Below are 22,874 nucleotides of genomic sequence, written 5' to 3' on the forward strand. Positions count from 1 at the left end.
AACAGGAAAAGCCACTCAGGGAGATGAGGAAATCCAGGCTCAGTGTGGATTTGCTGTCACCCCTGAACGGGATTTAGGCTGCGGAATGTTTCATACCCAGAACAAAGAGGGTCAAATATAATAAACTTATCATTCTTTAATCTCCTGCCTGTGAAGATATTTGATTGTGTTTAAAAACTGACATGGCCAATCTCAAATGAACTCAACAGAACTTGTATTACCCAATGATTCGATTTATTTTCTTTGTCAGTCATGTTTGCAATTCAATGTTGTATATTTCAGAGAGTCTCAATTTCAGATGAGGACATAAATATCAAATAATATCAAGTTTTGAGTAATGCAATAAATACTGAGTAAAATTGTTTGATGTTTTTCGAAGTAAGAATGATGTTATTACTGAATGAGAGGAAATATTTGCTGGATGGACATTTCTACATTTCATAATTCATTTGAAATCTAATAAAGTAAACTACTTCAACAAAGTGGTCGCCAGAGGGCTTTGTTAAGCTTTACTAATAGACAGACTCTGTAAACAGGATGTAGATCAAATGTAATTAGATTCTGTTATCAACTCAGAAATAATGACAAGATGCTTCAGCAAAAAAATACACTTTTGTAAATTCAATATGAAACCAATTGCATGGTATGTAATGTTTATATTGTAAACTACACCATCTTCATGTCCAAATCTTCTGGTCATTGGACCAGAGGAACGTTCTCATTAAATCAAACTGAGCAAGAATTCTGCAGAAACTCCTTTTTCAAAAGCAAATTGGAAGAATAATCGGAATAGAGAAACTTCAAGATCACAGAGAGAAGGACATTGAGACTAATTGATTTGCTCTTTTTCAATCTATATTTTTATTCGACTTTTATCATTTGTACAGATAACACAACATATTTTCCAAACTCCAGTCCAATGGGCTCATTGCCAATCAGCTGTTTTTTCAGTGTACTGGTTATCATGTTCCCCTCACACACCAAATGTCCCATATTATTATTATTCAAAACATTACTGATGTTACTCATCTAAATTTGCAGATAAGTTGTATCATTGTTATTTATTGTTCAATAGTTAAGCGATTGCATTATCTTACACCCGCAAAGTTCCAAATGATACCCTGCAAAATACTGTGATTGAGACTGGCAGGAATCGCAGTCAGAGTTCACACATGTTAGTTGTGAATGGTTTTCTAATGTGCTGTGCCATTTTATGATTCTAATTTTTCCGCCAAGTGCCTAATTTTCAGTCAAATTGTACTCCCACAATAGAAGGTTCTTCAGTGCAATAAGGACGCACTGTTTACTATTCTCGGTCAGTGCACTAAGCGCTGTTCCCTGTTTCTGTGGTGTAGTGATTATCATGTTTGCTTAAAGGCCCTCGGTTTAAAACCGCACAGAAACATTATCAAACCCCATTCATTTCCGTGTGTGGAAAAGTTACATGATTGACATTTTCATTATTCATTTACACCCATCCTGAATTGCCCTTGAATTGAGTTGCTGAGTTGATCTGCCGTGTGGAACCCCGTTCCCCAGAGCTTCAGCCTGGTTCTCTGCTTCACTAGTCTAGATGTGGAGATGCTGGCATTGGACTGGGGTGGGCACAGTAAGAAGTCTTGCAACACCAGGTTAAAGTCCAACAGGTTTGTGTCGAATCACTAGCTTTCGGAGCGCAGCTCCTTCCTCAGGTGAATAAGGAGGTGGGTTCCACAACCACATCTCTAGACAAAGTCACTGATGCAAGATGGTACTTTGAATGCGAGTCTTTGCAGGTAATTGAATCTTTACAGGTCCAGACTGTGTCACTGGAGAGAGGGATAATCACAGGTTAAAGAGATGTTAATTGTCTCAAGCCAGCACAGTTGGTAGGATTTTGCAAGCCCAGGCCAGATGGTGGGGGGTGAATGTAATGCAACATGAATCCAAGGTCTCGGTTGAGGCCGTGCCCGTACGTGCCGAACTTGGCCAATCCACCTAACCTGCACATCTTTGGACTCATGTCTGTGCTATCATTAAGACTGCCTGTTTCCACCTACGTTACATTATCCAGCCTCTATCCTGTGTCTGCGCGCCTGGGGCTGAAACCTCGGTCATGCCTTTGTCACCTCCCGATTCGACAATTCCATTACACACCTGGCTGCTCTCCCACATTCTACCTCTGTAAACCTAAAGCCATCCAAAAGTCTGCTACCCATGTCTTTTTTTTTTTTTTAAATAATATTTTATTGAAAATTTTTGGTCAACCAACACAGGACATTGTGCATCCTTTACACAACATTATAACAATACAGATAATAATGACCTTTTTTATTTAAACAAGAACAAAAGAAAACAACAACAAATAAATAAATATTAAATAACAAAAATAAAAAAAAACTAGCCCTAATTGGCAACTGCCTTGTCTCAGGCCACACCCCCCCCCCCCCCCCCCCCCCCCCCACGCCCCCCCCCCCCCCCCCCCCAAGTTCTGGGCCGCTGCTGCTGCCTTCTTTGTTCTCCCCTATCTATCTTTCCGCAAGATATTCGACGAACGGTTGCCACCGCCTTGTAAACCCTTGAGCCGACCCCCTTAGGACGAACTTAATCCGCTCTAACTTTATGAACCCCGCCATATCATTTATCCAGGTCTCCACCCCCGGGGGCTTGGCTTCTTTCCACATTAGCAATATTCTGCGCCGGGCTACTAGGGACGCAAAGGCCAAAACATCGGCCTCTTTCGCCTCCTGCACTCCCGGCTCTTGTGCAACCCCAAATATAGCCAACCCCCAGCTTGGTTCGACCCGGACTCCTACTACTTTCGAAAGCACCTTTGTCACCCCCATCCAAAACCCCTGTAGTGCCGGGCATGACCAAAACATATGGGTATGATTCGCTGGGCTTCTCGAGCACCTCGCACACCTATCCTCCACCCCAAAAAATTTACTGAGCCGTGTTCCAGTCATATGTGCCCTGTGTAATACCTTAAACTGAATCAGGCTTAGCCTGGCGCACGAGGACGACGAGTTTACCCTGTTTAGGGCATCTGCCCACATCCCCTCCTCAATCTCCTCCCCTAGCTCTTCTTCCCATTTCCCTTTTAGTTCGTCCATCATAGTCTCCCCTTCGTCTCTCATTTCCCTATATATATCCGACACCTTACCGTCCCCCACCCATTTCTTTGAGATGACTCTGTCCTGCACCTCTTGTGTCGGGAGCTGCGGGAATTCCCTCACCTGCTGCCTCGCAAAAGCCCTCAATTGCATGTACCTGAATGCATTCCCTTGGGGCAACCCATATTTCTCGGTCAGCGCTCCCAGACTCGCAAACTTCCCATCCACAAATAGATCTTTCAATTGCGTTATACCTGCTCTTTGCCACATTCCATATCCCCCATCCATTCCCCCCGGGGCAAACCTATGGTTGTTTCTTATCGGGGACCCCCCCAGTGCTCCGGTCTTTCCCCTATGTCGTCTCCACTGTCCCCAAATCTTCAGTGTAGCTACCACCACCGGACTCGTGGTATAGTTCCTTGGTGAGAACGGCAATGGGGCTGTCACCATAGCCTGCAGGCTGGTCCCCTTACAGGACGCCCTCTCTAATCTCTTCCACGCCGCTCCTTCCTCCTCTCCCATCCACTTACTCACCATTGAAATATTAGCGGCCCAATAATACTCACTTAGGCTCGGTAGTGCCAGCCCCCCCCTATCCCTACTACGCTGTAAGAATCCCTTCCTCACTCTCGGAGTCTTCCCGGCCCAAACAAAACCCATAATACTCTTTTCTATCCTTTTGAAAAAAGCCTTCGTGATCACCACCGGGAGACACTGAAACACAAAAAGGAATCTCGGGAGGACCACCATCTTAACTGCCTGCACCCTCCCTGCCATTGACAATGCTACCATGTCCCATCTCTTGAAATCTTCCTCCATCTGTTCCACCAACCGCGTCAAATTTAGCCTGTGCAATGTGCCCCAATTCTTAGCTATCTGGATCCCCAGGTAACGAAAGTCTCTTGTTACCTTCCTCAACGGTAGGTCTTCTATTTCTCTACTCTGCTCCCCTGGATGCACCACAAACAGCTCACTCTTTCCCATGTTCAATTTATACCCTGAAAAATCCCCAAACTCCCCAAGTATCCGCATTATTTCTGGCATCCCCTCCGCTGGATCCGCCACATATAGTAGCAGATCATCCGCATATAAAGATACCCGGTGTTCTTCTCCTCCCCTAAGTATTCCCCTCCATCCCTTGGAACCTCTCAGCGCTATCGCCAGGGGCTCAATCGCCAGTGCAAACAGTAATGGGGACAGAGGACATCCCTGCCTTGTCCCTCTGTGGAGCCGAAAATATGCCGATCCCCGTCCATTCGTGACCACACTCGCCACTGGGGCCCTATACAACAGCTGCAACCATCTAACATACCCCTCTCCGAACCCAAATCTCCTCAACACCTCCCACAGATAATCCCACTCCACTCTATCAAATGCTTTCTCGGCATCCATCGCCACTACTATCTCCGTTTCACCCTCTGGTGGGGCCATCATCATTACGCCTAACAACCTCCGTATGTTCGTGTTCAGCTGTCTCCCCTTCACAAACCCAGTTTGGTCCTCATGAACCACCCCCGGGACACATTCCTCTATTCTCATTGCCATTACCTTGGCCAAGACCTTGGCATCTACATTGAGGAGGGAGATTGGTCTGTAGGACCCGCATTGTAGCGGATCCTTTTCCTTCTTTAAAAGAAGCGATATCGTTGCTTCTGACATAGTCGGGGGCAGTTGTCCCCTTTCCTTTGCCTCGTTGAAGGTCCTCGTCAGTAGCGGGGCGAGCAAGTCCAAATATTTTCTGTAAAATTCAACTGGGAATCCGTCCGGTCCCGGGGCCTTTCCCGTCTGCATGTTCCTAATTCCTTTCACCACTTCTTCTACCGTGATCTGTGCTCCCAATCCCATCCTTTCCTGCTCTTCCACCTTGGGAATTTCCAGCCGATCCAAAAACTCCATCATTCTCTCCCTCCCATCCGGGGGTTGAGCTTCATACAATTTTTTATAAAATGTCTTGAACACTTCATTCACTCTCTCCGCTCCCCGCTCCGTCTCTCCATCTTCGTCTCTCACCCCCCCTATTTCCCTCGCTGCTCCCCTTTTCCTCAATTGGTGTGCCAGCAATCTGCTCGCCTTCTCTCCATATTCATACTGTACACCCTGCGCCTTCCTCCATTGTGCCTCTGCAGTGCCTGTGGTCAGCAAGTCAAATTCCACATGCAGCCTTTGCCTTTCCCTATACAGTCCCTCCTCCGGTGCTTCCGCATACTGTCTGTCCACCCTCAAAAGTTCTTGCAACAACCGCTCCCGTTCCTTACTCTCCTGCTTCCCTTTATGTGTCCTTATTGATATCAGCTCCCCCCTAACCACCGCCTTCAACGCCTCCCAGACCACTCCCACCTGAACCTCCCCATTGTCATTGAGTTCCAAGTACTTTTCAATGCATCCCCTCACCCTTAAGCACACCCCCTCATCCGCCATTAGTCCCATATCCATTCTCCAGGGTGGACGCCCTCTTGTTTCCTCCCCTATCTCCAAGTCTACCCAGTGTGGGGCATGATCCGAAATGGCTATAGCCGTATATTCCGTTCCCCTCACCCTCGGGATCAATGCCCTACCCAACACAAAAAAGTCTATGCGTGAATAGACTTTATGGACATAGGAGAAAAACGAGAACTCCTTACTCCTAGGTCTACTGAATCTCCACGGGTCCACCCCTCCCATCTGCTCCATAAAATCCTTAAGCACCTTGGCTGCTGCCGGCCTCCTACCAGTCCTGGACTTCGACCTATCCAGCCTTGGTTCCAACACCGTGTTAAAGTCTCCCCCCATTATCAGCTTTCCGGTCTCTAGGTCTGGGATGCGTCCTAGCATTCGCCTCATAAAATTGGCATCGTCCCAATTCGGGGCATACACGTTTACCAACACCACCATCTCTCCCTGTAATTTGCCACTCACCATCACGTATCTGCCCCCGTTATCCGCCACTATAGTCTTTGCCTCGAACATTACCCGCTTCCCCACTAATATAGCCACCCCCCTGTTTTTCGCATCCAGCCCCGAATGGAACACCTGCCCTACCCATCCTTTGCGCAACCTAACCTGATCTATCAGTTTCAGGTGCGTTTCCTGTAACATGACCACATCTGCTTTAAGTTTCTTAAGGTGTGCGAGTACTCGTGCCCTCTTTATCGGCCCGTTAAGCCCCCTCACGTTCCACGTGATCAGCCGAGTTGGGGGGCTTCCCACCCCCCCCCCCCTTGCCGGTTAGCCATCATCTTTTTCCAGCTTCTCGCCCAGTTCCCACGCGGCTGTATTTCTCCCAGACGGTGCCCCCCCGCCCATCCTTTCCCGCACCCACTCCCCCCTTTCCCCAGCAGCAGCAACCCAGTAATTCCCCCCTCCCCCCCCCCCCCCCGCTAGACCCCCCGCTAGCGTAATTACTCCCCCCATGTTGCTCCCAGAAGTCAGCAAACTCTGGCTGACCTCGGCTTCCCCCCGTGATCACGGCTCGCCCCGTGCGGTGCCCCCTCCTTCCTGCTTCTCTATTCCCGCCATAATTATCATAGCGCGGGAACCAAGCCCGCGCCTCTCCCTCGGCCCCGCCTCCCATGGCCAACGCCCCATCTCCTCTCCCTCCCCACCTCCCCCCATCACCACCTGTGGGAGAAAGAAAAGTTACCATACCGCAGGATTAATCATACAATCCCTCTTCGCCCCCCCCCCCCCCCCCCCCCCCCCACTCGTCCCACCACTTTGTCCAAACGTTCATTTTCGTAGTCCAATCATTCCAATTTTTCTTCTACAATAAAAGTCCACGCTTCATCCGCCGTCTCAAAGTAGTGGTGCCTCCCTTGATATGTGACCCACAGTCTTGCCGGTTGCAGCATTCCAAACTTTATCTTTTTTTTGTGAAGTACCGCTTTGGCCCGATTAAAGCTCGCCCTCCTTCTCGCCACCTCCGCACTCCAATCTTGATAGACGCGGATCACCGCGTTCTCCCATTTACTACACCGAGTTTTCTTCGCCCATCTAAGGACCATTTCTCTATCCTTAAAACGGAGAAATCTCACCACTATGGCTCTGGGAGCTTCTCCTGCTCTCGGTCCTCGCACCATAACTCGGTATGCTCCCTCCACCTCCAACGGACCCGTCGGGGCCTCCACTCACATTAACGAGTGCAGCATCGTGCTCACATATGCCCCGACGTCCGCCCCCTCCACACCTTCAGGAAGGCCAAGAATCCTCAAGTTGTTCCTCCTTGCGTTATTTTCCAGTGCCTCCAACCTCTCCACAGATCGTTTCTGGTGTGCCTCCTGTATCTCCGACTTCACCACCAGGCCCTGTATGTCGTTTTCATTCTCTGCTGCTTTCGCCTTCACGACCCGAAGCTCCTGCTCCTGGGTCTTTTGTTCCTCTTTCAGCCCTTCAATCGCCTGTAATATCGGGGCCAACAACTCTTTCTTCATTTCCTTTTTTATCTCCTCCACGCAGCGTTTCAAAAACTCTTGTTGTTCAGGGCCCCATATGAAACTGCCACCTTCCGACGCCATCTTGGTTTCTGCTTGCCTTCCTTGCCGTTGTTCCAAAGGATCCGCTGCAATCCGGCCACTTTCCTCTCCTTTTTCCATCCGTGTCCAGGGGGAACACCCTTCTGGTTTACCGCACGGTGTTTTCAGCCGTTAAAATTGCCGTTGGGGCTCCTATCAAGAGCCCAAAAGTCCGTTTCACAGGGAGCTGCCGAAACGTGCGACTCAGCTGGTCATCGCCGCACCCGGAAGTCCCTGCTACCCATGTCTTAATACACAGCAAGTTCCTTTCCCCTATGATCCCTGTGCTCTGAGATTTGCATTCGCTCCCAGTCAATTCTCAGCCTGTTTCAAATCCCTCCATGGCCTCATCTCTCCCTGTGTCTTGTCATCTCCTCCAGCTCCACAACCCCCTGAGATATCTGTACAGTTCTGATCCTGGACTCTTGTACACTCCCAACTCTAATTACTCCGCCATGGTTTTAAGTTCCCTCGGCCCCAAGCATTGAATTCCCTCCCTAAACCTCCCCGTCTCCACCTCACTTACCTCCTTTCAGACTCTTTAAAACTCATCTCTTTGATCAAGTTTTTGGTCACCTGCCCTAATACCTCCTGTTGTTTCTGGGTGTCTCACTTGGTTTTATAATGTTCCTGTGAAGTTGACTGGGATGATTTCTGATGTTAAAGGTGTTATATAAATAGAAGTTGTTGTTGTTGACTGTAACCCTGACCTCCTGTTTTACAAAATCCCATTGGTTTCACAACAAACTCTATCTCTGATGTTTTGCCCCCTGCGGGTTTGCAACCTCTATAAAGACGGCGGCCGTTAACTCAGGCCTGTCACCGGGAGCAGGCCGCAGCTGTCCCCCCGCTCGATGCAAACCCGGGCCCGGAAACTTCTTATTGGGGTTTGGAGCCTCCATCGAGTTTCAGTGAAACCTCCCGGCCGAGTCCAGCATCGGCACTGCGCATGCTCCGGCTCACAATGCCCAGTGGATGATTGACGGCAGCTCTGGACCAATAGGACGAGAGGGGCAGGTCTGGAGGACCGAGCGGAGCAGCTGGTCCTCCAAGCAATCGGAGCGCATGAGGGGCGGGGCTGAACCACGGTCTCCCACGTGAGTTGGAGCATGCGCAGTGCCGATGACAACTCAGGTTTCCGGCGGTCCGGTGGAAATGCGCAGTCGGTCATATCCCCCGCGGTGAGGCATGAGGGAGGGATGGAGCCGGCGGATGGGTCGGGAGGCTTCATAAACACCCTGCGCAGGCCCCAAGCCCCGAATGCGAAACTTGGATACAGCAGTTGAACCGGCGAAAGCTGCTCGGGCTTTTCCCGCAGACAGGCCCAGGTGGACGAAGTATGCGACCGTGCGCATGCGTAGTGAGCGAGAACCCGGCTTTGCTCCACCTCCCATTCACTCTGATTGGTTGGAGGACAAGCCGCTCTCGATTGGTCCTCCAGCTCTTCCCATTGGTCCGAACCTGCCGTCAATCTGTCCCCGGGCATTGGGAGCTGGAGCAAACCCTTCACAATCATTGCAAGAAATCTTACACCAGGTTAAAGTCCAACGGGTTTGTTTCAAATCACTAGCTTTCGAAGCACTGCTCCTTCCTCAGGTGAATGACACCTGGTTATTCACCTGAGGAAGGAGCAGTGCTCTGAAAACTAGTGATTTGAAACAAACCCGTTGGACTTTAACCTGGTGTTGTGAGACTTTTTACTGTACTCACCCCAGTCCAACGCCGGCATCTCCACATCATGGCTTCACAATCATTGTCAGCTCCCTGGTTTGCAGCTGCGGGGCTTCTCCCTCCCTCCCGAGAACAGGCCCAGGTTAACGGGAACCATCCTGTTTCAGCCACTGGAGGATGGTTCACATCAGAGGAGGGGGACAAGAAATAAGAGCTTCCACTTTGCACTCAAATCAATGAGAACTCTGATCTCTGGCAAGGAAGGAAGCCCTGGCAGGTGGGCGGGGAGGATTCACAAACACCCGCTGGAGGCCCCAAACGTCCAATACAACACATTGATTTTATTGTCAGTCTGCAGACAGGAGCTGGCGAACTGAACCCAGGCAGAGGAGAGGAAGGGAGAAAATGGAGTGGAGAAAATAAATGCCCAGGGAGGAGGGAGAGTGTGTGGGACGGGGATTTACAGTTTTGGGGGAACAGGAGAGGGAAAAATATGCCAGAGAAACTAGAATTATCTCTTTCAGAATTTCGATCCTGGACTGACTGATGGTTTTTGTAAACTCCTTTTACAGGGGGTTAGAAGTGGAGAATTTACACAGAACAAACTCAATCCAACAGAAAGGTTTGTCTCTTTGCGGTTTCTATCCTGCATTGACAGTGATGAATTTTGAAACATGATATTACAGCTCTCAGGAAAGATTAAATGGAGTGGGGCCTTTTTTCTATCGAAAATAAGGAATTCAGCAGTGACCTAATAGAAATATTTAACATTATCAGTAGTTTGGAGAAGGGCGATGTGAGAGAGTCCAAACCCAGGGACCATCAACAAACAACGAGTCATGAATACAAGATAGTTACGAATAAATCCAATGAGGCAATACAAAATAATTTATTCACTCACTTGTTTAGAATGTGCAACTCATTACCATGGAAAGGAGTTGAGGAAAGTGCTGAGATGTTTTCAAAAGGAAACTGGACAAGCACATGAGAGAAAATGGAACCGAAAATCAGCTGAAAGGCTGAGATTTGATAGGTGTGACAGTCGGAGATGTGTGCCGCGTATGGACAGCAGCAGAATCTGTGACAGAATGGCCTGTTTGTGTCTTATATATTCACAGTAATTCAACATAATCTCCTTTTACAGAATATTTGCAGATGCAAACATCATGTCAAGATCTGACACAGTCACTTGATTCATCAGGACCGGCCTTTCAACGTGGAAGGAGAAATGTTTGTCTGTTTTGTCTTTGTGGAAAATATTCAAAAATCACTGTGATTGGAAAAGCACCGAGACACAGACATCTGAGTAATTCTCCACAGTTAGCTGGAACTGAGGTTTAACCAATCATACAGCATGAAATTAAATTGCAGCATTTACATCAGGGAGACACCGTACTCAGGCTTCAACTGATGATCCAAGTTGGAGAGCCAAGGACATTCGCACCAAAGGAATCAAGAAGCAGCAATTGGACATTCAGCCCCGTGAGCCTGTTCCACCATTTAATAACATCACGGCTGATCTGATAGTGACCTCAAATCTGCATCCCACCTACACCTGATAACCTGTCAATAACCATGGAGAAACCGTGGAAATGTGGGGACTGTGGGATGGGATGCTATTCCCCGTCTGAATTGGAAACTCATCGACGTATTCACACTGGGGAAAGGCCATTCACCTGCTCCATGTGTGGGAAGGGATTCACTCAGTCACCCAATCTCCTGAAACACCAACTTGTTCATACTGATCAGAGACCTTTTAAATGTGCTGACTGTGAGAAGAGCTTTAAAAGCAGAAAGGATTTACTGACACATCAACGCACTCACACTGGGGAGAGGCCATTCACCTGCTCCGTGTGTGGGAAAGGATTTAATTCTTTATCAAATCTTCGGACTCACCATCAGGTTCACTCTGACCAGAGACCGTTTAAATGTGCTGACTGTGAGAAGAGCTTTAAAAGCAGAAAGGATGTACTGAAACATCAACGCACTCACACTGGGGAGAGGCCGTTCACCTGCTCCGTTTGTGGGAAGGGATTCACTTGTTCTTTCCAGCTTCTGCAACACCAGCGAGCTCACACTGGGCAGAGACCGTACACTTGCCCCGTGTGTGACAAGAAGTTCACTCTGCCATCCCACCTGACTTCACACCAACTTGTTCACACTGATCAGAAACCTTTTAAATGTTCTGACTGTGAAAAGAGATTTAAAAGTAAACCAAATCTGCAGAAACACCAGCGAGTTCACACTGAAACAGAATCATAGAATTTACAGTGCAGAAGGAGGGCATTTGGCCCATCGAGTGCACTGGCCCTTGCAAAGAGTACCTTACTTAAACCCATACCTCCAACCTAACCCATAACCCCATCTAACCTTTTTGGACACTTACGGGCAATTTAGCATGGCCAATCCACCTAATCTACACATTTTTGGACTGTGGAAACCGGAGCACCCGGAGGAAACCCCACACAGACACTGGGACAATGTGCAGACTCCGTACAGACAGTGACCTAAGCCGGGAATCCAACCTGGGACCCTGGAGCCTTGAAGCAACAGTGCTAACCACTGTGTTACCGTGTGGCCCACACGTGGGAGCGGTACTGGGGAGAGGCTGTGTAACTGCTCCCTGCGTGAGAGGAGATTCACTCAGTCAAACAACCTGCACAGACATCAGCAAGTTCACAGGCAACAGCAGGGTTTGGATTCAGCTGTTGTTGCTGCTGTTAGTCACATCCAGGACTGAATGATGCCTGGACGTCTGTTTCCAGTGGGGCTCCACAGTTTTCCGGTATATATCAATGATTTAGACTGAAATGTATGCACCAGGATTATACAAAAGTTGCTCATGTGTTTGAGACAATGAGGGAGAAAGCCATGGACTGGGTTAGATGGACAGAAAAGTGGTAAATGGAAATTTAGATAATGAGGGGTTAGGAACACACTTCAGTTAACTCCCAATAAAAATAAGGTCACTTCAGGATAATGGAAAAAACTGATTGGTGAGTATCTGATGTATCTTTATTTGTTTTATTCTTTTTTTATATAAATTTAGAGTACCCAATTCATTTTTTTCCAATTCAGGGACAATTTAGTGTGGCCAATACACCTAGACTGTGCATCTTTGGGTTGTGGGGGCGAAACCCACGCAAACACGGGGAGAATGTGCAAACTCCACACGGAGAGTGACCAAGAGCCGGGATCGAACCTGGGACTTCAACACCGTGAGGCTGCAGTGCTAATCATTGTGCCACCGTATGCAAAGGGGAATGGTCCAGTGGTATTTTTGTGACTGGAAGACTGTTTCCAGCGGAGTTCTGGATTGTTCAGGACAAGATTCTATGCTTTGTGTGTTATATATGAATGATTTAGACTTTAACATCGGGACATGGTTGAGATATTTGCAGTGTTGTGGTTGACAGTGAAGTTGTAGACGACAGGAAGATATCGGTAGACTGATCAGCTGGGCAGCAAAGAAGCAAATGGAGATCAATCTGGAGGAGTGTGAGGTAATAAATACATTTGTGGTTCGTGTACAAGGACACACAGATTCTTCTCCACTGTGGTATTCTGCAATCTCTATTTAAATTATTATTCTTCCCAACACGGGACAACTTCACTTTTTTTCAAAAATTATACTTTATCTGCCAAATATTTCCCACTGACTTACCCTATGTGTGATCTTTCTGCTGGCTGTGGAACTGGGTGAAGCTCTTTTCACAGTCAGTTCACTGGAACACTCTCACTTGGGTGTGTGTATCGGCACGTTTCCAGTCACAATAATATTTGAAATCTTTTCCCATGGGCAGAATAGACTTAACATTGCTCCTTCCACATTCAGAGGCCAATGTTTTTCCAGTCCTAATGAATCGAATAACTGTTACCTCTCAATGTGATGTTTGGTTTGAGTTTGTCATCTGCAAATTTTCCTCTTGAATACCTTGTACAAAATTCGGGTCAGTCAATTCCACTTTCAATGTTTTCTTCCAATTACCCAAAGCTGTAAATTCTCATCTCACACACTCTCCCTTCTTTCTGTGATGAGAACCAAACCCATCTCACCATCTGCACCATTTCTTTCCTCCACTCCCAGTTTTCTCCCTCCCTCTCCTCTGCCTGGGTTCAGTTCTCCAGCCCCCATCTGCAGACTGACAATAAAATCAATGGGTCTTATTGGGGGTTTGGGGCCTCCAGCGGATATTTGTGAATCCTCCCCGCCCACCTCCCAGGGTTTCCTTTCTTTCCAGAGATCAGAGTCCTCATTGATTTGAGTGCAAAGTGTCAGCTCTTATTTATTATCCCCCCTCCCCATCCTCTGATGTGAACCATCCTCCAGTGTCTGAAGCAGGATGGTGCCCGTTAACCTGGGCCTGTTCCCGGGAGGGAGGGAGAAGCCCCACAGCTGCAAACCAGAGAGCTAACAATGATTGTGAAGGGTTTGCTCCGGCTCATAATGCCTGGGGATTGATTGACGGCAGGTATGGACCAATAGGAAGAGTTGCGGGCTGGAGGACCAAACTGGAACGGCTGGTCCTCCAACCAATCCGTATGAATGAGAGGCGGGGCTGAGTCCAGATGTCCCTCATTGGCTGAAAGTTTGAATCATTTTGAAAGCTGATTTTTTGAATAATGTTTATTGTCACAAGTAGGCTGACATTAACACTACGACAAAGTTACTGTGAAAAGCCGCTAGTCTCCACATTCCGGCACCTCTTCAGGTTCACAGAGGGAGAATTCAGCATGTCCAATTCACCTCATGAGCATGTCTTTCAGGACTTGTGGGAGGGAACCGGAGCACCTGGAGGAAACCCACGCAGACACAGGGAGAACGTGCAGTGTGTGCACAGACAGTGACCTAATCTCGACCCTGGTGCTGTGAAGTAACAGTGCTAACCACTGTGCTACCGTGCCGCCTTTTGTCTCAAATCACTGTGCTACCCTGATTTGTCTCAAACCCCAGGAGGAACCGGGACCTTTCTGTGGCTTTAGACAGGTGAAACCCTGTGGGTGTGGAGCAAACATTTCAACATTTGTTGCTGAAATGTGGCAACAAGATGGTTCAATCTACAAACATTCAAAGACTGACTTCAAGGGCTGGTTTAGCTCAGTGGGCTAGACAGCTGGTTTGTCATGCAGAATAAGGCCAGCAGTGTGTGTTCAATTTCCGTACCAGCTTATCCGAACAGGCGCCTGAATGTGTCGACTTGGAGCTTTTCGCAGTAACTTCATACTTCTGACAATAGATTATTATTATCAAGGAATAACTGGCAGACAGGAAATGGCACCATTAAAACAAGTATTGTTCCCCATTACAATAACGAGGATAGGACAGGGAGGAGGTTAATACTGTTACCATTCAAAGGTAGCACGGTGGTGCAGTGGTTAGCACTGCTGCCTCACGGCATCGAGGTCCTAGGTTTGATCCAACTGCAATTATGTAGTTTGCAGGTTTCCCATCACACTTATACACACAAGCACCCACACACAGAAGCACCCACACACTCACAGACACACAGAAGCACCCACACACTCGCAGTCACTTCCAGTCCAATCAGATGGAAATTTTTCCTCACACTAACCAACTTGACTATTACTGTGGTTAGGTCCACAGTTTTGCCGAAATTCAAGTAAACCTATCCCTGCGGGACTGTGAGCAGTTTTAACCATCCAGTGTTTTAACCGTCCAATGATCAGTATGAGATTGTTTGCAATACAGGGAACCAGCCTTGAATAATTACAACCTGCTATTACAGATGATGCTAATTCCCCTGAGCTTGATGGGGAGATGAAGAGGAATCTAAGACAGGTTACAAGGAGAAAAATGCAATGGGACTGTTTGCACTGAGCAAGAGAAAAGCTTTGAAAAAGCAAAAGCATTGAATCTCTTGTGCCCCGAGGTGGTGTGTGGGTGGGGGCGCAAATCACGTTCATATGTTTTGGTCCTGTCCAAAGCTGCAGGATTATTGGAAGGAGGTTTTTAGGGTAATCTCTAAAGTGGTGCATGTGAAACTGGGCGTGGGCCCTCGGGAGGCCATATTCGGGGTGTTGGACCAGCCGGGGTTGGAAACAGGTGCGCAGGCAGCTGTTGTAGCCTTCGTCTCGCTGATCGCCCGAAGGCAGATCACCTCTCCACCCTGTGCCCTGGCGTGGTGGGGGGAACCTGTTGGAATTCTTGACTCTTGAGAAGGTTAAGTTTGAACTGAGGGGAAGGATGGAGGGGTTCAAAAATTCATGGGCGTTATTCATTATGCACTTTCAAGAATTGGATAACATCGAACATTGATAGAGGGCTACAAAATTATGAGGGGCATAGACAGAGTGGATAGTCAGAGACTTTTTCCCAGGGTAGAGGGGTCAATTACGAGGGGACATAGGTTTAAGGTGCGAGGGGCAAGGTTTAGAGGAGACATACAGGCAAGTTCTTTACACAGAGGGTAGTGGGTGCCTGGAACTCGCTGCCAGAGGAGGTGGTGGAAGCAGGGGCGATAGTGACGTTAAAGGGGCATCTTGACAAATACATGAATAGGATGGGAATAGAGGGATACGGACCCCGGAAGTGTAGAAGATTTTAGTTTAGACGGGCAGCATAGTCGGCACGGGCTTGGAGGGCCGAAGGGTCTGTTCCTGTGCTGTACTTTTCTTTGTTCTGTATTGGGCGGGGGTGGGGGGGGTGGGAAACGGTATGTGGGTTGGTGGGAGGATGGGATTGTTGTTGTTGATTTGGGGATCAACATTATCTTCGTTACTGCTTATTGTTTATTGTTGGTGGGTGCAAATTTGGGAGAAAATGAAAAAGGAGAATAAAAAATATTTTTTGAAAAACCTAAGGATCTGCAATAGACGTTTGTCCTAGTAAGTCATATTTCGAGCAAGATTATAAACACAGGGCATTCATTTAAAGTGATTATAAAAAGAAGCAATGCTGATGAGAAGAAAAACATTCTGTGCTGCATGTGGGATCATGAATGCACTGCTCGAAAATGTGGTGGAGGCAGATTCAGTTGATGCCGTGAAAATAATTGGACAACTATCTGTGACTATCAGATCAGCCATGACCTTATTAAATGGCGGCGCAGACTGGGCTGAATAGCCAACTCCAGCTCCTTGCTCATCTGTTCGTATCTTTTGAGGAGAAAAATATCTGCAGAGTTCAGGGCCAATGACAGGGGATTGTGACTGTTGCAGAAAGTTGGCACAGATACAATTTGTCGAGTCCCTTCACTCTGTGCTGTCACCTTCCTATGTCACTGTGATATAAGGGAAATGCAGTGCACCAATGCAGGAGAGGCAGATTGCTCCCTCTCGATATAATGGAAACCCTGTGCCCCAGTGCAGGAGAGGCTGGTTGTCGGGCAGTGTGAGCTGAACATACATGGCTGGATAAAGACTAAGGCAAATGTCAAGATTCTTGGAGCGAAAACAAATCTGGAGGGAATTGGTCAATGATCCTGGGGAGTTGCATTTTGCATGAATCGTGAGTGTGACCCAGTCACAATTATGAACAGAAAACAAATCTATCACTGGTTTCATGAGATGATTTACCGTGTCCCAGGTGTTGTAAATACTGTACATACTGGAGATCAGCCTGCGTGCTGTCTATGTCTATGTGATATCTTATCAGAATAATGTGCTTCTGTATTAAATAAAGTAACCGAACCTCTCATTGTGCTTCATGCCCAGCATCTTGCTTATCCGTGGATCTTCTGTTTTGCTGACTGGGAAAAAGAATCTTCCTGTTTACTAATTGCTTTCTATGGCGGCTGAGTCACCCTGAATCCCCGGCGCTGCAGAAAGTTCCCTAACAATGAGTGCAGGAGGTCAATGCGCAGGTGCAGTGTGGGTGTGTGCTCTGAGCATGCTCAGTGTCAGTCATGGTGAGAGAGTGAGGAGGAGCGGATGGTTCAGGAGGAGATTTTGGGCACAGTGTAGGAATGGAAACCGTGGCTGCACTGGGAACTTTATCAACTTCTGGGGTAGGCCTGAGGCCCCGAATAAGAGGCCTGTTTAGCCCACAGTGACAGGCCCGGAGGGAGCGGGCTCACAGGCCGCCAACTTGCGAGTGGGAGTCGGGGCGGATCAGGGAGACGGGGTTTCCGCCCCGGTGGCCCGGGTTACCCAGGCAACCAGCCGCTGCCATCTTGGACAGGGTTCACACTCTGAGAGACAAAGACTGGGATTGACAGGTTGGGAAAAGGATATTACACAGAAACTAGAATTGTCTGTTCTCAATTTCTATCCTGTACTCACAGTCAGCACTGTTTTCAAATCATTTTCCAGGAGATTAGGTGAGGATTTACAGACAGAAAATCAAATCAAACATCACGTCAAAATCAGATACATTCTTCAGGACCTGAATATCATCGACCTTTGAATGTGGCAGGAGAAATGTTTCTCTGTTCTGTCTGTGGGAGAAGATTTCAAACATCAGTGTGACTGGAAAAACACCGAGACCCACACACACATCCGAGTGAGAGTGTTCCAGTGAAATGACTGTGGAAAGAACTTTAACCAGTTACACAGCCTGAAAAAACATCACACCATTCACAGTGAGGAGAAACCATACACGTGTTGTGTGGACGAGGCTTCAATGATTGTCCAACCTGGAGAGTCACAAGGACACCAGCTCCATGGAGAAACTGTGGAAATCTGATGATCGCGGCAAGAGATTCAATTATCCATCCCGGCTGGAAATCCATCGACGCAGTCTCACTGGGACCACCATCACAGAAAGATTGTGGAAATGTGAAGATTGTGGTAAAGGATTCTATTAACCATGCTGCTGGAAATCCATCAACGCAGTCACACTGGGGAGAAGCCGTTTGTCTGCTCTGTGTGTGGGAAAGGATTTACAAAGGCAGAGAGCCTTGTGTCACACCAGCGAATTCACACTGGGGAGAGACCATTCAACTGCTACGTGTGTGGGAAGAGATTCGCACTGTCCTCCACCCTGCTGATTCACCAACGCACTCACACTGGGAGAAGACATTCATCTGCTCCGTATGTGGGAAAGGATTCACTCAGTCGTCTGGCCTTTCATTACATCAGCGAGAGCACACTGGGGAGAGGCCATTCAGCTGCTCTGTCTGTGGGAAGGGATTTACTCAATTATCGGCCCTGCTGACACACTAGAGAATTCACACTGAGGAGAGACCATTCACCTCCTCTGTGTATGGAAAGGAATTCATGCAGTCAGCCAGCCTCGTGTTACACCAGCGAATTCACACTGAAGAGAGGCCGTTCGGCTGCAATCACTGTGGAAAGAGATTCAAGCAGTCTTTCGACCTCACTGCACACCAACATGTTCACACTGGGGAGAGACCATTCATCTGCTCCGTCTGTGGAAAGAGATTCACTCAGTCATCCGGCCTTTGGCCACACTGGCGAGTTCACACTGAGGAGAAGCCGTTCAGCTGCACCTCCTGTGGAAAGAGTTTCAGATCTTCATCTGATCTCAACGTACACAAGCGTGTTCACACTGGGGAGAGGCCGTTCACCCGCTCTATGTGTGGGAAGGGATTCAGTCGGTCACACAATCTGTGGACACACCAGAGAGTTCACAAGTGACTGCAGGGATTGGATTATGTTGTTATTGTTGCTGTTACTCACATCCAGGATTGTTAGTCTGATAATATTTGGTTTGTTTCTGGTGAAATTAACAACCCAATAACAGACGGAACTGTAATGTTCTGGATACCTCCCTGATTTTTGGGGTTGCAATGTCCCTGTTTCAAACACCATCTGGGATCTTTCCCCTTCATTCAAGAACTCGCAACAGAAACTAGCGTACAATAACATTATTAACTTCTATTTGAATCCTAAATTGCTCTATGATGTAAAATCTACAATTCCGTGTCTGAAAGGTTCCATTGATGAACGTCTCCAATTGTAACGTGCTGATTAATCCTTGCTGACAATTCTCTCTGACATATACATTCTTCACATTGGGAGCTCCATTATATTATCACAGCACATTGAACAAAACAGTAAAGTATTTCACAGACACATCAATAAAGCTTCATCAATCAACATTGTTATTGATGAAGTTTGGAAGTCGCTGAGTTGAATCGTTTCTGACACAGCAGCAGCAACATTTGGTAAAGGTGGAACCCACAACACAGAGTGGTTTGAGAGCCACTCAGCAGAGATGACATCTGTCATTGAAGCAAAAAGCAAAACCAACCTGATGTACAACATAAAACCAACACTGAGAACACTGCCTCATGTGAAAGCAGCAAAAGACAGGCAGATACTGTGTAATAAACACGGGATCAGCCGACATCAAGAATTCCAAACTGCCTATGACAATGGAAATCTATCTGTTATGTATTTGATGGGATTAACAGGACACTTGGTTCTGCTTTCACCAAAGTTGGTGTCCTGAAATCATTGTTAAGTTCTCACTGACAGAAGTAAACAGCTGGGTTGAACACAACAGTGAGCTGTACCCCTGTGAGACGGGCATCTCCCAGTCTCTGTTTGACTCTTCTGCAGCTTCCTGTCATGGTTGAGTTGGACGAGGAATCCTCATCATTTGAGCCGGAAAAGGCCATTGATTGTTGAGCAAGCAGAAAAACACCCAGCAAGGATGGAATTCCAACTGAACTGCTCAAATGCAGAAAGTCCAATTAACTGTCCTACCTTCATGACCTGCTCCTCCTCTGTTGTTATGTTGCTGGCTGTTCCTCATTTCGAGGATGATATCTACGCCGAGTCATGGGTTTCTCTTGTGGTCTTTCTGCGATTGGAGAAGCTGTTGCTCAACGTGCATATCTTTGGCAGAGATCCCTCTCCGCCACTTCATTGAGGTGTTGGAACTCAAAAGTATAATAATCTTTATTATTGTCACAAGTAGGCTTACATTATCACTGCAATGAAATTACTTTTAAAATCCCCTAGTCAGACTTCCATTGACGGCGGGCGGGAGGCAGCCGCGCGTTGGAGGGCTCCCGTTCGGGAACGGCATTGTCGGGGGTTAACGCCCGGTCCTAGGGCCAGCGAAGGCAGTAAAAGTCGGGAGACAGTACAGAGGAGGGGAATGTCGAAGACCAGCCAAAAAACGGCCATGAAAAAAGCGGCTGAAAGTCCGTTGGGGAGTGGAAAGGTCACCGCGGGGTCTGTCAAGAAAATGGAGGCTGGAGTACCAGGGGAGGCCACAGTGCTTACGGCTGAAGGAATAACTAAGGTGATGGCTGCGGAATTCGAAAAGCAGTTTGCGCAGTTTGCGAAATGCATGGAGACGGTGAGGAAGGAGATGAGGGAGGTTTTGAGTGCGCTGGTGGAGGAGGTGATTTCCCCGGTGATGACGGCGGTGACGAGCGCAGTGGCGCGCGAGCAAGGGGAGGCGCTGAAGGAAGTGGAAGAGACGTTATTGCAGCACGGTGATCAACTTGCCTCGATGGGGAAGGAGATGCGGAAGGTGATGGACATTAACAAGGATCTGCGAGGAAAAATGGAAGACCTGGAAAACAAATCCAGGCGACAGAATTTGAGGATTGTAGGGCTGCCCGAAGGAGTTGAAGGATTGAAGCCGACTGAGTATTTTGCCACGATGCTGGCAAAACTATTGGGGGAGGGGGAGGATCCCTCCCGATATGAACTGGATCGGGCTCATCGGTCGTGGAGGCCTGTACCAAAGGCGAGTGAGCCGCCAAGGGCAGTGACTCTGTGCTTCCGTAGGTACAGTGTGAAGGAGAAGGTCCTGAGTTGGGCCAAGCATAAGCGGGTGGTGCAGTGGGCTGGAGCTGGTATACGTGTATACCAGGACTTTAAGTGGAGCTGGAGAGGAGGCGGGCTGCCTTCACCGGGTGAAGAGGGCACTGTACATTAGCAAGGTGCAGTGCGGCATTGTATATCCAGCGAAGCTGAGGGTGACTTATAAGCTCAGGGACTTTTATTTTGGAACGGCGGAAGCAGCGGAGGAATTTGCGAAGGCAGAAGGACTGTGGCAGAACTGACAAATTGAGAAATGGTCATGTGCCGATGTAACCTCATGACTGTATTTTCTTCTTTTTTGTTTCACTGCGCGCGGGTGGAGGGGATAAAGGAGCCAATGTTGTATATATTTGGACAAGGGAAGTGATGGGACTTTCACTCGAAATGAGGGCTCTTTGTGGTGCAGGTGGATATGCGGGGTTTGTGTGCTGAAAGGGGATCTCTGGGCTTTCCTAGGGCTCTGGGCAAGGGGGAAAGGGACCCAGGCGGGGGCCTCCACGCTGGCCAGTTTAAGCCGGCCAGTGAACAAGAGTGAGGTGGGGGGAGGGTCTGTGGCCATCGGAGCCTGGCAGAACAGGGTCCGAGTGGTCTAGCCGGGGTGGAAAGTTGGGGGAAGGAACCGAGGTTGGGGGGAGGGGTTTTACAAGAGGCAGTGGACGGGAGGAGCTGAAGACTTTGGCGGGGGGGGGGGGGGGGGGGGGGGGGGGTGTTGGTGGGGGGGGGGGGTACAACTCTTGGGTATCATGTACGGGACTCTTTCAGAGGCTGGATGGTGTTGAGTGGGGGGGGGGGGAGTGGACTCTATAGGTAAATGGTGACCATGGGCGGTCCCGGACTCCTTTTTCTTTTTCTCTTTTGTTTTTTGTTTCCACCGTGAGAGGGTTTGGTTTATTGGATGCATATATTGACAGGTGGGCCGTTGTTTGGGGTGGTGGGAGGGTGGGATCGTTGGTATTGTTAAGGGGATTGATTTTGTATTTGTTACCGTTTACTGTTTGTGGGTGGGGTGTAAATCTTTGAAGGAAAATGTGAAAATGTAGAATAAAAATATATTTAAAAAAAATAATAAATCCCCTAGTCACCACACTCCGGCGACTGTTCGTGTGAATTCAGAATGACCAATTTGCCGAACAAGCATGTCTTTTGGGCAGAACGTGCTGACTCCGCACAGACAGTGACCCAAGCCGGAATCGAACGCAGCACCCTGACACTGAAGCAACCACTGTGCTACCGATCCGCCCTAATGATGCAATTTGATGGGCACATTGTCACGATAGTGACTGATGGGCAGAAAAGTCTCCCCAGTAATTACAGTCAAAGCTTTTAACATAAGTGGGGAGTGAACAGGAGTCGGGTAAATTCAGAGACAGGCAAGGCAGTATCCAGTTATTAGCCTTGGCCAGAAGACCAGCTTTTTCAGCATTGATTCTCCAGAGCTATTAAAGCTCTCGCTTGTCTCACAGGAAGGAAACACAGGTTCAGGTGCTGATGGAGATCCTGATACATCGTCAGTCGCCAATAATAATGGTATATAAAATCAAAGACTTGAAATATGCGAAAGTATGATCGATAAGTTTGCAGATGGAAAATTGTTGGCGTGGTAACTCGCGAGGACAAAAGCCTTAAATTATGGGATGATACAGATGGGCTGGTCATATGGGGGCAGAACAGTGGCAAATGGAATTTAACCAGAAGAAGTGGTAGCTCTTGTCCAGAGTCAGTGCAGACATGATGTGTGGGTGATTTCCATCTGTGCTGGATCATTCTGGAAAACATTGAACATTCAGTATCACAAGCAGGAGGGAAGAAGATGGAGGAATAACTGATTCTGGGATTGAACCCAGCAAGAGTTTGCATTTTCTGGGGAGGAGAGAGGAAGGACTCATTGGGGGAAAAAAATCTTAAGTTCTGCATTGTT

General features: G+C 48.0%; 2 long non-coding RNA genes across 2 annotated transcripts; one reads left to right on the plus strand and one right to left on the minus strand.

Moving 5' to 3' along the window:
- Positions 1–212: 212 nt before the first annotated feature.
- Positions 213–8,810, minus strand: LOC140419094 (uncharacterized). Its single transcript, XR_011945529.1, has 2 exons — positions 8,106–8,810; positions 213–1,808 (listed from the first exon to the last, which is right to left on the minus strand). It is a non-coding gene; the product is annotated as an uncharacterized lncRNA (long non-coding RNA).
- Positions 8,811–9,248: 438 nt separating this feature from the next.
- LOC140419090 (uncharacterized) lies at positions 9,249–12,243 on the plus strand. Its single transcript, XR_011945522.1, has 2 exons — positions 9,249–9,872; positions 10,395–12,243. It is a non-coding gene; the product is annotated as an uncharacterized lncRNA (long non-coding RNA).
- The last annotated feature ends 10,631 nt before the right edge of the window (positions 12,244–22,874 follow it).

Source organism: Scyliorhinus torazame, chromosome 5 (assembly GCF_047496885.1).
Source record: "Scyliorhinus torazame isolate Kashiwa2021f chromosome 5, sScyTor2.1, whole genome shotgun sequence".
NCBI lineage: Eukaryota > Metazoa > Chordata > Chondrichthyes > Carcharhiniformes > Scyliorhinidae > Scyliorhinus > Scyliorhinus torazame.